The sequence below is a fragment of the Grammomys surdaster genome, unplaced genomic scaffold, assembly GCF_004785775.1.
Source record: "Grammomys surdaster isolate TR1022 unplaced genomic scaffold, NIH_TR_1.0 126198, whole genome shotgun sequence".
Lineage (NCBI taxonomy): Eukaryota > Metazoa > Chordata > Mammalia > Rodentia > Muridae > Grammomys > Grammomys surdaster.
Genome location: NW_021621003.1, coordinates 1,491,234 through 1,509,421, shown reverse-complemented (window position 1 = coordinate 1,509,421; position 18,188 = coordinate 1,491,234).

The window sequence follows — 18,188 nt, the reverse complement described above, 5'->3', positions numbered from 1 at the left end:
ATGTTCCAATTTCTAAGTCAGGGGCTTTTGATTTTTGTATTTAACACTGACAACATACTTGCCTTTTAAAAAGGTTTCTGAGCTCACTTAAAAATGATTTTGAGGGTTTCGCTTTGACTTTCAAAATATACTAAACAATAACCAATACTTTGTGAAATCTAACAAATGTACATGAGTAGCTTTGTGTTGTTCTATTCTTTTTGTTTTGCTGGTGGTGATTGGGATTGAACCCAGGGCCTTTCGATGATAGGCGAGCATCAAATCTACCATCAGTCTATGACCTTCAATCTATACCCCAAGGCCATCATACTGTGTTTTGATTGAAGGCTCTGAGAAAGGAAAGAGAGCCCAGCATTTTCTTTCAGATTCTAAGGGGAAGGGTCATTTGCTTAAACAAGTCTCTCTGGCAAAGACAAGCAACTGTCCTGGCCATGCAGAAGTCTGTGAATAAGACACAAGAAAGTCAACAGTGAGGTACTTAACATCAGTAGCAGAAAACAAGAAACTCACTAGATGATGCTATACAAGCCAGGTACTACTTACTGTAAGTGCTTTTCCATGCCAGCCTATCCTGGCTGTCTTACCAGCTCTACTTTGAGAGATACTCTGTCATCTTTCCTATTGTCCATTGACTTGTTGATTGACTGGTCAATGTCTGTACTAAAGTTGATCCCAGTGTCATGTGCATGTTAGGTAAGTGTGCTATCTTTTAGCTTTATTTCTAGTCATTTATTTTATTTTAGTTTTTTGAAACAAAGCTTCTCTCTGTGTAGCCCTAGCTGTTATAGAACTCACTTATGTAGACTAGGCTAGCCTAGAACTGATAGAGATCCACCTGCCTCATTTCCCAAGTGCCAGGATTAAAGGCCTGTGCCACCACACCCAGCTTTATATCTAGTCCTTTAAAACTTTATTTTTTCATATCTAACAGGGTCACTCTAAGTTGCCCATATAGGCCTTTGTCTTAGTTAGGGTTTCACTGCTATGAACAGATACCCTGATCAAGCCAACTCTTATAAAGACAACATTTAAGGTCACACCCATTCCAACAGGACCACACCCTCTAATAATGTCACTCCTTGGGCTGAGCATATACAAACAAATACAGCCTTGAATTACAATTCTTCTGTCTCAGCCTCTCAAGCAGCTGGAATCACAGCCTGGCCACTAGCCATTGCTTCACTTTTTCAGAGGAGACTAAGTGGTCACATCAGATAACCAGTAACAGACTTGAACTTGTTTGCAGTTGGGCTCTGTTCTGTGTTTTTTTTAACATTCATATTAACAAAACCAGAAGTTGTGGTTCTCTAGGACATAGCATAATAGATAAAAGGGCTGATATAGTAAACAACCGCTAGGTCTATGTCGTGTCTGCCCCAACCTTAGCTGTGTGGTCTTGATGTACTTAGCCCCAGTGTCTTAGCTTTCTGCTCAAAATAATTTGAGGAATTCATGCTTTTTGGCATGTAGCTAACAAACACTGTTCTTTTTGGTTCTAGTTCTATCTATCTATCTATCTATCTATCTATCTATCTATCATCTATCTATCCAGTCATCCATCCATCCACTCACCCACCCACCTACCTACCTGCTAAGAGAGTGAGGGTAAGAAGCACACTGTATTGGGTTGGGGAGTGCAGCTCAGTGGGAGAAGGCTTGACTAGCCTACATGAGACTATGAGTTTAGTCCACAGCTATAGTAATAATGATGATGATGATGATTATACATGGGATTAATAGTGAACTATGTGTTTGTAATTATTTTAGAATTATAGAATTGTGTTCTAAAACATTTGATGGAGTGGTTCCTTTTATTAAACAATCTTTAAATTAACCTTCAGCTCTGCATCAGCAGCTGTCCATGGAAGCAAATGCATTATGCATTACTGTTTTGGATATTAGTTCTGAAAACGCCAACCACCATTCGGAACATCAAAGCTTGCCTCCTATCAAGGACTTGGCTTTGAAGACAAAGTGCTGGCTATTCACCTCTTGACCCTGGGCTCTATCCATCCACCTGCAAAGAATTCAAAGAAGTTTCACGAACGTAGCCGCATAGTGTCTCACCAAGGACATCATTGGGAATTCTGGGATGTTCTTGCTTAGGAGGGACCTAAGGCGGGGGATTGTCCTGGGACACGGCAGAGAGAGCCTGGTGCCCATATACTCTCCTGGACATGGAGACTGAGCAACTGGACGAGGCTGCTGCACACTGAGCTGCTGACGGGCAGCTCATGGGCTCCAACCTGGCTTGCAGATAAAGAAATCTGTTTGCAGAGGCTGTGGCTGGTCCAAGTCTATTTCTTAAGCCAAGCCTCCTCTCCAGCCCACTTCCTACACTCTTCTCCTTCCAGAAGCCATGACAGAAAGTCAAATGGGAGAGTCTTTGGAATGTAGAAGTAGAGAAATGGCTTTCATGTCTTGAAAGGATGACTGCATTTGGACTAATACATGTCAGGCTTTGCCCATAAACATCAAAATGCAAACTAGACAGACAGTACACCCTTGATGAATTTCCTTTAGATTATAGAGTTTTTGTTTGTTTGTTAGTTTAGATTCCAGAGTTAGTTATTGGTTCCCGTCAGGCCTGATGAACATCTCTTCTCAGAAAGGAGGCACACCCCTGTTGGGTAGAGAAGTACAACAAACGGACACATTGCTGGCCCCAGAGGAATAATTAATTGAAAAAGACTTTAAGCTGTAGTTTGAAAGTGCAACAAAAGATCTGTCTTTGACATCTGCACTATTTCACAGTGCTGATAACTACATATCCCAAATAGGTATGGCTTACTTTGATCATTTCCTAGGTTCTGTGCTTTGAACTGTTTCCTTGAATTTTTACTTGAGTACGTTTGCTAGTTGAGTCATCCTAGGCATCTTCAAGAAATATCTGAGTGATCAGCAACAGCTAATGTATGTTAGGACACACCTACTTGAGAGAGCCAGAACGGAGCACGCCAACATCTGGTGATACATGATATTCTTGTAAAGTACATTTATGTAGGTGCATGTATGTTCAGAGGACAGCTTGTGAGGGTCAATGCTCTTTCCACCACATCAGTCCCAGTGATTTGAGTTCAGGTAGTTATGAGTAGCCTCTTTACCTGCTGAGCCATCTCAACCAAACATAGGATGGTCTTTAATTCCAAATGCAGACAGATGAACAGAATAAGTCTTTTTTGGACTGAACATTAGAACAAAGCCACCCAAGCAATGTGAGCTTCCTTGACGCTGCTGTGAGATACATTTACAAGCCTACTTTATGCAAACAAATAATAACAGCTATTTTTGAAAAGTACACATTTCTTCTACAGGGCCAATGGCTCACACCTGTAATCCCAGCATTAGGAAAGCTGAGATGGAAGGATTTCTGTGAGTTTGAGGACAACCTAGGCTATATAATGAGTTCCAGGCCAACCTGGGCTATGGAATTAGCCCTTGTCTCTAAACAAACAAACAAACAAACAAACATATACACAATTCACATCTCATCCCATCGCATAAGTGTGAGGTGGGGGTGAAGATGGGGTTAGGGCACTGTTAGGGTGATGGGGGTGGGGGTGATCAGTAGGTGAGAAATTGTTAGAGCTTTCTGTTTGTATTGGAAGAAAACACACACGAAAACGCACACATACACACCCCTCTCACTCTGAGAATTAAAGATGACTGGAACCATTCACATGTGAGGAAGTCAGTTCTGCTTTCTAAGAATGATGTGAAGAGCATGTGGGCTCTGTGTGGCCAGTGGAACCCTGCTTGTTTCAGTGGTATGTGCAATGGAATAAAGAGTGTAGCCTGGGGATGCTGTCAGAAAATCGCACGGAGTTGCAGACATTCCAACAGACCTTCCATCTCCCTGTCTTCTGTGAGGCCACCATCCTCAGTGCCTAGAATTTGGGAAACATCTATTAGATGGAACTGGCTTCTCTTAAAGGCCCTTGGAGGGGCGAGCAGATGAAAGGATACGAGTGCCACGGACGTGTATTGTCAGCAAACAGAAAGGGGCGCACACATGTGCCAGCTTATAAATTACTGTTTTCATTAAAAAGGAGTTCAGAAGTCAGGTTCCACTTGCCATTGTGAAGGCCTGGATATTTTTTTAGCCATATGATTTCATTATATGAATTACAGAATGGTAATGGAGTAATATTGCTCTTCAGCCAGCTCACTCAAATTTAAGACATTCAAGACCCAATAATGCACTAAATTCTTTAATTCAAGTTATGCAAATAATATACATTTTTTATTCGGCTTCTCACCAGGTTGTACGTGCATTATAAACACAACAAAGGCCTCTTTCTTGTACAATATTTTACTCAAAAGCTGCTGAAAAATAGAAGCCAAAATGTTGTGAATTACATTCTCATAATGGCTTGGCTTTGTGCTAATGCCTGACATATTCTGCCTGCTAAAGAGAAGCAGGGACTGGGAAGAGGGGAGCGTTTGATGCTCTGGTACCCATTGGTACCCACGACTGCTGCCATTCTTCCCAGTGTTCTCAATGTCTAAATCAGATTATTATCTCTGTTTTCTTTAGAGTGGTACTAGCAGGTCCAGCTTTGCTGCATTCGGGGAGTCAGCAGGGGACTGGTCAACTCCAAAAGGCAAAAATGAAAGAAAGAGGTAGAACGTAATAGAAATTACCATGGCTGTCCCCTCGAACCGGGAGAACCGTTTGATTCTCTTACACAAAGCTCATGATCAAAATCAGTCTGGGGGATTTCACAAAAACTTGTACATATATTTAGCAGAGTTGTAAAATTTATCTCATAGATCTAAAACACATACACACGCACACACAAAACCACCAACATACTAATTCTATTTAGGCATTAAAAGAAAAAAGAGTTAAAGTTTAGAAAATTAGAAATACTAGGTACTCCCTTATGGCAAAAACAAAATTCATAGACTTCATTCCAACATCTATACATTAAATCATAAGACAACAGTATAAGAACTCACTATATTTTCCAGTGATGCTCAATATAGATTATGGGCAAATAGCTCGAATGAATAAACTCAACTTCAAATATTATTTATTTAAATGAACAGGAGCACGCTACATCTCAGAAATACACAGACCAATTCCATTATAACCTCATCTTTCAGCAACACTACTTCACTTAGGGAGATTATTTATGTATACTAGGCAAATGGAAAACAAAAATTGGTAAAGAAATTTAGCTCCTTCAGCCTCATGAAGTAACATGAGCTCTGTGGGAACGGAGGGCATTCCTTTATGCAGTCTGAGCTCAGTGGCTTTGAAAGCGCTGGGGTCCTCCACGAAACACTTACCCCCACCCCTGAGGGGGAGAAGAATCAACCCACCTCAACTAATTTCTGCAATCTTTGGAGCATTTCTAACAGAAATCTCACCTCCAATTCCTTCCTGGTAGAGTACCCAGTCAAGTATCGAACAAGTCACTCCCAGTCTCTTGTTTAAGTCAACAAGTGGCAGCTGTACTTCTGAAAACATATAACACTTTACACACGTCTCAGTGAGCTCTGGAGGATAGACAGAAAATGGGTGTTAAGACAGGGTACCACTTACTGAGTTGGGCTCCCCTGGTCTTCACTTGGATATATAGGTGGTTCTTTTCTCAACAAACTATAGGTACAGAATACATTTACCTTTGCAAACATAAACAGAAAGGGGGGCTGTGTATATATACACATACACACAAACACACACGCACACACATTTATAGGGAGAGACTGGTGGGGGGGGTCAGGACTTCTTAATTGCATTTTACAGCTGGTTGAGACAGGGCCCACAGCTGCTAGGAGATGCAGAGTAACAGAAAAGAGAACGGGTAGAGAAGCTCAAAGAAGGACACACTGGGATGGAGAGAAAGACAGAATCCACTCTTAGTGGGATTGATTTCTTGTCAGCATCTGAAGTAGAAGAAGATGATTCTGGAAGCACCCGACTCTCCAGTGTTGACTGCACCCCTACCCCAACACACATTTTTGATGCAGCTTGACTTCTATGGGCCACACACAACTGCTAGGAAAAGTTCCTCAGGTTCTCTCCTCTGAATCTGAGTGGAATAGGAAAGAAATGAAACATCCAGACAAGTTTGAGCATTGTCTTGTGACACACACACACAGAAACACACACTCACGCACGCACATGCTTGTGTGTGTGCATACGTACACACACACACACACACACACACAAAACCTCAGCCTGTGAAGTATCACTGCTCTGTTTTAGTCTAATGCTACTTCTATCTTTTATCCTTTTTAATTAGAAGGCAAATTCTCAGACCGCCAGGCCTAATCCCCACACAGTGGAACAAAGCCCAGCGAAGCCTTTGAACACTGTTCAGCCGGGCAGCACAAGCCCTAGTAACTGTTGGCAGCAGGGGCAGGATCTGACCCTCATCCCAGCCATTCTCCTGCAGCCCATGATGCTCCCTGCCCTTCGGAACCCTATCTGTTGTTCTTCTGTTTAGACTGAAAAGACAAAAGCGGAGACAATGTGGGAAACGTAGAGGATTGGCTAGGTAGGATGCGGGGAGCTGGTGATGGATAGGGCCCAGTAAATGGGGTTTCACGGGAATGGACACAGTGGGGAGAATTGGATCACCAGATTAGGTCTTTGGGTTCAAGAAATTTCTTCATCCCTCACTAAATCTTTTCACGGACAATACCACTTTTTAAACAATTGTTGCATTTCCAATTACTCCAGGAGTGTTCAGACAAATGTCTCCAAGCCCTCCGTGAAAAGTTTGCTCATATTTTAAACTCGCCAGATGAAAATCAATAAAACAAACATCACCCCCCTGACCAGTGGCACACACTCACGTCCCCCACGCATTTGCACTTGTAATAATATTTGACTCGAGAGCATAATTTGAGATCATTCAAGCAAAACACACAACTAGACAGAAACATGGATTTTCAAAGCTAATGGGAACAATCATGAATCAGAAAGTCAAATTCCGAGTATGCAGATATGAAGGCCAATTGTTTGCGTTTCCTACTTTGGCTTACTGTGAATTAGTGAACAGTGAGATGGCAGATGTTTCGCTTACACTGAAAACTCTTCCAAACTGTTCTTAGACTTAGCTATGTGTAGGGCGGGAATTACCACACTGTGCCAGGACTTTGAAGGTTGTAATGGGATTTCTGAAAAAGATATGTGTCTTCTTGTTTTTAAGATCTCTGGGGTAGACATAATTGAGGCAGAATGGAGGAAAAAGTAAAAATCTTTTATTGAAAACATTTTTATAAAGCTAGGATTCTTGAACACAGCATGTCCTTAAGTCATCTTTCAATTTTCCTTGTCCCGGGCTTGTTTCACACGCCAATGTATAGAGCCCAGCGCTGTACCCAATGTTCAGGGTTGTCTTTGTAAGCAGATATAAAGTACTACCAACCTGTGTTTGGGTGCTGGCTAGTTTAATTTAAATCATAGGTGAGGATTCAGTCTGGGGCCTAGGGAATTAGAGACTAATAAATATCCATTTATCATATCATGTTAAATTCAAAGTTAGAGCTAAGCTACCTCAAAGGAAGCTTTTGAGTTTTAGGGTTTTTTATCAAGGACCAGTGTCCTGAGCTCTGTATTTAGAGAAAATCTAGTTTTAAAAAATCTAAAGTATCAGAATTTTATTTTAATTTTGGAAACACTTATTGGAAGAACATGTGTTCCTCTTATTAAAGAGACAGCAATATGTCATTGTGATCAACTTCTGTGATGTCTGTTGAACCCGGATCTTCCTCAGCATCCCTACCTTTGTGCTGCACAAGACATCTTCTCTCTAGGTAGACAGTAGTGAACTAGGTGACATATACAAAGATGACCAGATTCCCCTGCAGACGTATATTTTATATAGAACAGAGGCAGTTCCCTCTGATCTTGTTTTTTTTCCCCTTTTTCTTTTTGCATCTGTTTCTATCTTTAGGAAAAAAAAACATACAAAACATAGCTACTCACATCCATGTTTTAAAAACACATCTATGCTCATTTCCTTTGCTTTGTTTTAAATGGAAACCTCCTGAAAAATTAGGAAATTAGGATTTTTTTTCCAGAACTCTCACGAGGCAATCAAAATTTGCAAGTTAAAACACCTTAAAAAAATTTCAAGACTTTTTGTAAAGATAGAAGCCATTTAAAAAAATGTTGAAATGTTTGCGTGGATTTCACTGTCTAATGCTCCAATGGAAATGATCGATAAATATTTGCATAAAAAGAGCAAATTCATTATGCGTGTGTGTTAGTAATAATTGCAAGTCTTTCCCCAGGGGAAGGTATTTCTTGCCGTCCTGCCTGCTCCTGCTGTTTTCTGACAGCATACACTTCAGTGAAATTTAATGCTACACTTCCCCCCAAAGTTTCTAAAAACCCAGGGACAGTCTTGTGTGTGCAGGGAACCACAGGAGACACACTTCCAAGAGCCAAACCCAGCATCCCTCCTACCCAGGAATGGCTGCTGTGTTTCTGTCCTGGCCCACTATCATTCGCCTACTCACCTTAACCAAGTTTGTAAATAATTTTATTCGAATGGAACAGAAAGGCTTCTCCATCACAGGCATCCGAAGCTTTTGAAGACAGCTTCTTCTTTCAATGTTAAAGAAACTAAGCTTTGCACGTACATTGACAGTGCAGACTATGTTGTTATTGAACACGATTAAATATTATCAACAATATGAAAATGTAAAAATTAAAATAACATATACATTTTGATTCCCTCTTTCTTGAGATTCACGTAATTTAGGCGTCCATGGTAGGTCTGAATGGAGAGGGTTGCCGAGGTTAAATTATGTCTTGTGGTTAGCTTTTGTTGCTATCCTGTTTCTTCCACAGAATTAAGCTTCCTTTACCAAGAGTTAGACCTTTCTTAGTGTCTGAAGCTTATGATGTAAATGACCACAATACCAAGCTCAACCAAAACAAATACTTAAAAAAAAAAAGAATGCCTGCCCTTAATTCTGTATTCTGATCCACCAGCGACTGTATAACTGTATCATTAGCGATGTGCTGTAACTGGGGAAGTCCCTACCCTAGAGCTTGCGCAAACGATCAAAGAAAACATTCTCTTCTGTCGGCTGCACTTAGTAGTCCTGCCTCCCAACACTGGGATAAAAGGAACTTGCTAAACTGTTGCCATTTTGCAACATCTGCTATAATTCCCCTAAATCCAGATTTGTCTGACACAGAGAGCCCTGTTCTTACATCATTGCCTTGTGACAGTATAACACCAGTCACATCAAGCTTGAGGACTGCAGCTCCAGGCTATGATAATATGAAGAAAACCTTTTTGCCTAGGGCAAAACACTTGTAACAAAGTATTATTCATCTGGCTAATTTAAATCTTCTCTCAAAAAGGTACCCAGAAACATATGCAGTATGCCTTTGTGAAAGGCTGGGGCAGCTCATAGGCAAATGACCTGAACCAAGAGTACAAAACCTAATGTCCTGATTAATTACTGCTAAGCGGCTCTGATACACAGCAAAGAGAATGCTGGGACTAATCCTTAACCCTGTCCTACATTCTCAAAATAGCCCCAACTGCTGACAGTTACAAAAACAAACCTGTCCATGGTTAAATAAAAAAGAAAGAAAGAAAGAAAGAAAGAAAGAAAGAAAGAAAGAAAGAAAGAAAGAAAGAAAAGAAAAACGTGTACATTATCTCTCAGTGCCCTTACAAAACAAGGGTAAGGTGCACACAAGCGTCACGTTACTGAATTCCCAGGCCAGGCAGCATCTTGGGACACAGGATCAGGCTCACAGAAAATAACCTAAGAGGGAAATGCCAACAGCAGACACAAAACTTAGAAATATTTGAGGTGTTATTATTTTCTCCATTGCAAGATTGAGTTTTTCTGAAAATTATCACTTAAGAATTTGGGCAGCTTGGCTAGAGGTGGTGGTGCATTCTGCCCCAGTGCTTCTGCGACTGAGACAGACAGGAGGGTCTCGAGCCTAATGCCATCTCCAGCCACGAAGTGAGAACAAGGCTAGCCTGTGCAACATGAAACCATGTGGCAAAATAAATAAAGAATAAATGAATAAAATAAAAGCAACCCCCACACCTTTCATCAAGGTTGTGAAGGATAAGTGCCCTGTGGGTATACAAGGGTTCGCTTGTCACCGGAGACCACTCAGTGTTTGAGTAAATAGGTACCAGTTTCTTACCTGCCCATATCACACAGCATCCTAACAGCCTAGGAAAACACAAACGCTAGTTCAGCTTTATAGTCAGTTCTAATAATATGTGTGCTTTTCTCCAGATTAGTTTTTTATTATTTTAAAATATGTGTATGTGTGTGTGTGTAGGGAGGGTGTATGTGCATACACACATGAGTGCAGGTGCCTGTGGGGTCCAGAGGTGAGTTACAGGTGGTTGTGAGCTACTAATGTCTGTCCAGTGTACTGAAAGCCAAACTCTGCAAGAGGAATATGGGCTCTTAACCTCCGAGCCATCTCCCCTGCCCCTCTGTGTTGATTTTAGCCAGTTGATTTTCTTTCTTTCTCTCCCTCCCTCACTCCCTTCTTACTTCCTTCTATCTCCTCCTCTTTCTTTCTTTTTTAAAAATTACTTTTATGTACATTGGTGTTCTGCTTGCCTGTATATCTGCATGAGGACATCGAATGCCCTAGAATTAGAATTACAGATAGCTGTGATGTGCCATGTGGTTGCTGGGAATTGAACCCAGGTCCTTTGAAGAACAGCCAATGTTCTTAACTGCTGAGCCATCTCTCCAGTGCCTCTTTTTTTCTCTTCTCAAACACAAAGTTTCATGTATCCTTCCTAGGCTATCCTCAGATTTGCAGTGTAGCTGAGGATGACCTTGAAGCTCTGATCTTCCTGCTTCACCAAGCAAGTGCTGGGCTCACAAGCCTGCATCCCCACTCCACCCCGAGTTTATACATTGCTAAACTTCAAACCCAGAGCTTTGTGCATGCTAGGCCAGCACTCTGTATCCCACCCTTTTGATTTTCTTTATACAATCCACTTTCTTCTCTCTTTCCCAGTTCTCTCTGGCCCTGCTTGTTTCTATTGACCCTCAAGCCATGGACTTCGCTTCTCAACATTCTCTACTCAAATTTTCTGAATTAGGGTGACTCTCTTTCTGACCAATGGAGCTGAAACTTAGAAGAAATTCACCTTAGTTAACAACATTTCTAGAATTCTCAGCAACATCTAGCCCGGTCACAATCACCTTAGATGGAGATTATGTCTCCCTGAAGCCTATAGCTCGAATTCTGTTCAGAAACACGGTGAATAATTGCTAGTTCTTGTGTTGGAACATCCAATGGGAAAGTCCTTTAGCCATAAACCACACTCTTTTATTATCTGCCAAGATGGTTCCTTGAAGATTTTTTTTTTTCTGATTAGAAAGTAAAATGTTGCCTGGTGGTGGTGGCACACACCTTTGACCTCAGTGCTCAGAAGGCAGAGACAGATCTCTGTGAGTTCGAGGCCAGTCTGATCTACAAAGCAAGTCTCAGGACAACCAGGGCTACACAGAGAAATCTTTTCTCACAAAACAAGCAAAGCAAAATAAAACAACAAAAAAGTTAAGAAGTATGATGATTATTACCCATGCTTGAATTTGAGCTTCATGCCGTTGAAGTCTGGTTTCCTTTTTACTGGCCAGTCTCTCCAGGGTGTAGAAGGGGCAGCCAAGGGTATACATTTGAGATCAGAGATCCAACATGGTTCTCGATCCCATAGGAATGACTCAATTGTGTCGAACCTCAGTCTCCTCAGCTAGAAAATAGGGCAAAGAAGGCCTGTTTCACTGGCTCCTTGGAGAATAAAAAGAGTGAAAGTCACCAACCCTTCACCACAGGGATCCTATCAGCTGCTAAAGTCACTAGTTCACTTCACAGAACAGGGAGGAGTTCTGCAAGGCTGAAGCACTTGGTCAACATCATGGTCACAGAGGAGGTATTCCATCAGCGAGACCTAGCACAATTAGGGATTTTCATCTACCTCAAAGGTACTCACTACTGAGTTGCCTTTGGGAGGGTGAAATGGCCACACTTCCCGTTGTGTCTTGTCTTTAGATGGTCCAGGAAAGCTGAAGGGGGAAAACCTTCCCATTTATCAACTCCCACCAACTCCCACTTTATGGTAGGCATTTCTTCTCTGTCTCCGTCTCTGTCTCTCTCTGTCCCTCTCCCTCTCTCCCTCCTCTCTCTCTCTCTCTCTCTCTCTCTCTCTCTCTCTCTCTCTCTCTCTCTCTCTCTCTCTCTCTCTGCTAAGGCGTTCTCAGCAGCAGGTGTGGAACATAACCTGGAATACCCTCTACTGCCTCAGCGAAACCACCTGCTCTTCCAGAATGAAGCCCAAGTAGGATTCAATTTTCAGAAACAAAACAAATTTTAAAACCCACAAAAAACTAGAAACCATGAAGCTGGTGACAGTGGTGCATGCCTTCAATTCCAGTACTTGGGAGGCAGAGGCAGGTGAATCTCTGAGTTCAAGGCTATCCTGGTGTATGACAGACAGGCTACAGAGAGAAACCCTGTCTCAGAAAAGAAGGTAGAGGAGGAAGAAGAGGAAGAGGAGGAGGAAGAGGAGAAAGAAGAGGAGGAAGAGGAAGAAGGGGAGGAGGAGGAGGAGGAGAATCCATGAAATCAGAACATGGTAGTGCATCTTTAATCCCAGCACTAGGAGCCAGAGGCAGATGAATCTCTTTGAGTTCAAGGCCAGCCTAGTCTACATATCCAGTTCTAAGACATCTGAAGACATAATGAGATCCTTTCTCAAATAAAACAAACAAACAAAACCACACCACTCTCCCAACCTCCAGAAACCAGGGTTCAACTACCAGGTGAATTAACTGATAGCCAAGTCAGTGGGAATCAGGCCAGAGTGCTTTGGTGAAGCAGCAGATGGGTGTGGAGATGTTCTACTCCTCAGGTAAGAGTGCGTCCTGCACAGACATTCGGAACAGAGACAGTTCGAATCTCCATGCCTCACTAAAATCCTGGGCACGGCTCTGTGTGTGCAAGTAACCCCAGTGCCGAGCATCACTGGAGCTTCCTGGCAGCTGGCCTAGCTATGGCTTGTGCAAGAGACTCCCTCTCAAGGGAATAAGGCAGACAGGGAAAGAGTAGGGTACTTACATCTCTTTTGTGCCACTCCCCATACATGCAGGCATACTACTCTTCTAAGTGTGAATACACACACACACACACACACACACACACACACACACGCAGAGACAGACAAACAAAGCAAGGGACTGACAGACAAAACTCCAAATTACTCCAGGAGGAATACAAACCCAATACCACATATTTTATACTATTTTAAATTTATAATTAATTTGTTATTTTTATTTGTGTCTATATGTATATGCCTACCTGAATATATGTGCACTGTGTGCGTGCACGTGTCTGATGAGGCCAAGGACATGAGATTTCCTGCAATTGGAGTTACAGACAGTTGTGAGCTGCCATGTGGGTGCTGGGAACTGAATTTGGGTCCTCTGCAAGAACAATCAGCACTCTTACCTGCTGAGCTGTCACTCCAGCCACAAATAATGCACATACTTTTAATTACATGCATGCTAGATGTGTTTTAAAAGCAGGTCAGTGAGTGGGTGTGCTGATACACTCTCCAATCCCAGCTCCTGGAGTCTGAGGAAAGAGGGTTGACTGTTTGAGTCCAGCCTTGGCTCATAGCAGGAGCCCCAAGGTCTGTGGGAGGAGAGAGCAGGTTATTGATACTGGTGAGGCCTCTGACCCACTGATTCCCAGAGGTCTTTTTTGCTTTCCCTACAATCCAGGGGCTATGCCTACACATTTGCTAGGGACTGGGAACATAAAAAAAAAAAAATGAATTTAAAGAATTTACAAGTTAGGAGGCTGGAGATGGTTGGAGAGAAGCTAAGAGAACAGTTCTATGAGTTGGTTCCTTGAGTTGCTTCCCTCCCTCCCTTCTTCCCTCCCTCCCTTCCTCCCTCCCTCCCTTCCTCCCTCCCTCCCTTCCTTCCTTCCTGGTTGTACTGGAGACTGAACCCATGGTATCCTATCAGAGTGTGATGCAATCAGCTGTCCGTCATCTTTTCTTTCTTTGACGGTATTAAGGCCTCACAAAATTGCTAAAACTAGCCTTGAGCTCATTCTATAGTGGAAGTAGCCCCATCTCATCCTCTTGAGTAGCTTGGATTACAAACCTGTATCACCAGGCTCAGTTTGCATGCCTAGTTTGGGCAGTAGGGTGTGGTGCTCAGGCTTTGGGGGGGGGGGGGTGGCAGAGGCAGAGAGACAGGTGGATCTCTGTGAGTTCAAGGTCACCTCAGTTTAATTGAGTTCCAGGATAGGCAGGGATAACATAAAGAGACCCTATCTTGAACAACCAAACACAAAAACAAATTCCCAACAACAACAAAATGCTTTGTCTAGGCATGAGGACTGAGGTCATCCGTGTAGCCTGTGGAAGGCCCTGGGTTTGACACTTTGTACCACTAACATGCATATGACGCTGTAAAGGAGTGTATCTGTCAGGGTATCTGGGTGCATGCAGCTATGAATAAATGCTATATTCCTGTATTATGTTAAAATTTAACAACAGTTGTTTTAAACCCTTGAAGAGCAAAGGAAAATCATTTCTATTGACTATAAAATACATGATTCTCTGAGAGCCACTCAGATCTGCTTCCTGTTTTCAGAAGCTGGCCAGAGAGGGAGGGAAGAGAACAGGTCGTTGTAAAGTCCAGCACTTGGTTCCCCTACTTACCATCTCAGGAGACTAACAACCTCTCTTGAATCTGTTAAGCACTTTTGATTTTCTTCTGAAAACTTTCTTGGTGGATGTGAAGGGAGAGGAAGAGGGGGAGGGGTGATAAAGGCCACTGTCAAATTGATTAAGTGAATGCTCATTAGGGAAAGAGGTAAAATCTGCACATGCGTTGCTGCAGTCTGTCTGATCTGGCTAAGCTGTAAAAGACAAAAAAGGGCTGGAACCTTCCCGGCTGGAAGTATTTGAGTGGGGCCTGGGCCCTAGAAGTAACCAAAAACTCCATAGAATAGCTACTGGCTGCGTTGCTCCCATTCTGATGCATACTTAGCTGTGGTTTCTAGAGACTTGTACCACAGTCATAAAAAATTAACCGAACTTTTGAAGAACACATTGGCCACCTCCTTCATTTCTTTAACACAGGTTTGGTTTCCTCATTTTCTTTCCATTCCTCATTACAAGACCCTTTTACCTACTCCACACACAGCCCTGAGGTACCAGAGAAAAGAAATAAAGCCAAATACACGGATAGCTTTTTGTCCAAAACACACAAAATATCCAGGATGAGGGTTCAGATTCTGGATAATCTGATGGATTCCCAGAGCACATGAAGGTCCTTATCTGTCTCACAAAATTAGACCCAGTACTTGTTAAGATGAGATCATATCCAATTGTTCTTTCTTTTTTTCTTTTCTTTTTTTGGTTTTTCGAGACAGGGTTTCTCTGTATAGCCCTGGCTGTCCTGGAACTCACTCTGTAGACCAGGCTGGCCTCGAACTCAGAAATCCACCTGCCTCTGCCTCCCAAGTGCTGTGATTAAAGGCGTGTGCCACCACCGCCCGACCCAATTGTTCTTATCTGAGAGCTTAGCCTGATAGGATAACCCAACTATAACTTCTGTGATTTCCCTATTAGCGTGAGTCTTACAGACAGGTATTTCATACTGTCAGTTAGGAAGGTTTGGTAAATGAGCCCTCGGGAATTCCTGATTAACTTGTAACTCCCATCACCAATCCCAACCAGAAAATCCCTCACTGAAAAAGCCTGGTTAGCCTGTTACTGTCTGCCTGGCATGGTGGCACACACCTTTGATTCCAGTGCTGTGGAGGCAGAGGCAGGAGGATCTCTTGAGTTTGAGGTCAGCCTGATCTACATATTGAATTACAGGACAGCCAGAGACCTTGTTTCAAAAATAGAGGAGGGAGAGGGGAGATTGACCTACAGACTAAGGACACTTCAGGCCTTAGGACAAAAAGTTGAGGTTGATAGTGATACCATATGGGCCTCCACTGGAACAAACTCTTTTAAAAATAGCAAAAGCAAATAAACCAACACCCCCTACCCTTACACTTTGGCCTTTCCTTTTAGGTTTAGACAGAAGAGACATATTTGGGACACGGCCCAAACCGCCTTGAAGAGTTTGGAAGACTGTAAACAGCAACAATCTTATTATCGGGGAATGTCCTCTGAAAACTGCCTACAGGCTGCCACCAGGCAGTTTGCACATCAGGTCTTCTGGGCTGGTTTGTAATGTAAGCCCTTCAGACATCCTGATAATTATAAATTTAAGATGTAAAGCCCCTGTTTTGCTTTGTGTGTTTAAACCTCCATTAGTTTATTTCTCTCCTTCTTTTGTTAAACATAAACATTTCCAAACACCTTAGATTCCAAAGAGAAGTGGGAAGGTCAGATTCCTGCGTTTGCCATGGCATTTATTAATCTCATTCTGGTGAGAAATATTGAATGCTCTGCCTCCCCAAATCATACATTTTAACTCTGAGGCACACCTCCAAAGCACACAGATACTGTTAAATTAAAAACGAGGGTGTACATTTATAAGAAAAGATATCATTTTGTTATTTATATATAAATTAATTTTGTAAAACAAAACAAAACAAAACAAAACAAAAACCTTGAACAGAGAGTAGTAAGCTCCATAATTGCTCTCCGAGGCAGAAAGGCAGGTATGGGAGAGAAGAAAAGAACAGTAAGACACACATGTTAGTAAAACACTTCTTAACATGACACAAGCTGAAGAAAATGCTACCTTGCATTTATCCTTAACGAGGCTAACTCTTCGACACTGCGTAAAACGTGCACTTTTAAAACTGATTCCTTGGTCAGAAGACAGTCATGTCTAGAAGCTCCCTCATTAATATGCTATAATGGTCAAATAGGAGATTAATAGCAAAGTCACTGGCTAAAGCAACCAGGAACCTGTTGATTAACAATAAGCCTCCAAAAATAAGATACCAGATTGCAAAGCAAAATCAAGACCCGGGGCAACAAGTGCGTCTGTAATTTATGCTTTCTTTCTATGAGGCCATAAAGCTCCTTTATAAACGTGTTTTCCAGGCCCTGCTGTGAACCGTAGGTGTGAGCTTTTCAGCTGATTTATTAATTTTAGTTTCAATCAACGTGTCACCTGCAGACACAAAAATGTAGGCCTCACCACAGAAAATACAATTTAAGAAAGAAAAAGGAAGAAAAAAGAAAAGAAAAGAAAAGAAAAAAAACCCACAGGGCTTTAAGTCAGGAAACTTTGCCAGGAATTTTTTTTTTTTTTTAAAGTTGAACACTGAAACGCCTGTTTTTTGAGATTTAAAACAACTCCCGGCAACATAATTTTAAAAATTAAAATTAAACATTTTTGTCATACTTTGGAAGTCAGTTTGAGACCCAGGTTAGGGTGATGTGCGTCTGGGAGAACAATTGGCATCTCTTGTCCGTAGGGTTACGTTCTCCCCAAAGAAGCGAATGAACGAGTCCTCTGGGCAAAATGTGCAAAAAATTCTCAATTAGTTGTCTTTATTTAGTAAGCACTATGGGGTCCTCAGCCGCACTATAGAATTATGGCAAGAGAGCTGAGCTCCCCCCTTGCTTATTAGCATTCTCAGAGTGCTGCTGATAGCCAGGCTGTTGCCTCCAAGAGCTGTTGGTGGGACCCCCACACTCCCAGGCTTTGTCCTTTTGTCCTTCCAAGCCAGCAGGAAGTACTGCCCCATGTTCAGGGCATTCTGGGATACCTTCATTCCATTCACAGTTTGCACTACCGACTGAGCCCCAAGTCTTTTGTTATTGGCTATGACCATTGCGGTTATAGGTTTAAGTGGGGGGAATAAAAGCAATCTGGATCAGTCAATTCTAAATGAAGGTTTAGGAAGTAGCCCCTTCCAAATGAACATCCTTGTTAGGGATGGAGTGGTCTTACACGGCCAAAGCCCCACAGGAAATCCAGATCCTGGGTTCTAAAAGGGTCGCTGGCATTCTTTTAACCTGCAAACTCCCTTAGGCAAGAGACCGGAAGTGGCAATGGGTTAATGAACATTCTAGAAGGGCTCCTGACCAGGTTTTTTGTAGCATTCATTTGACTTCTGCTCTCCCCACCCCACCTGCCTCTAACCTCTGAGATGAGATGAGATGAGATGAGAGAGGGAGAGAGGGAGAGAGGGAGAGAGGGAGAGAGGGAGAGAGGGAGAG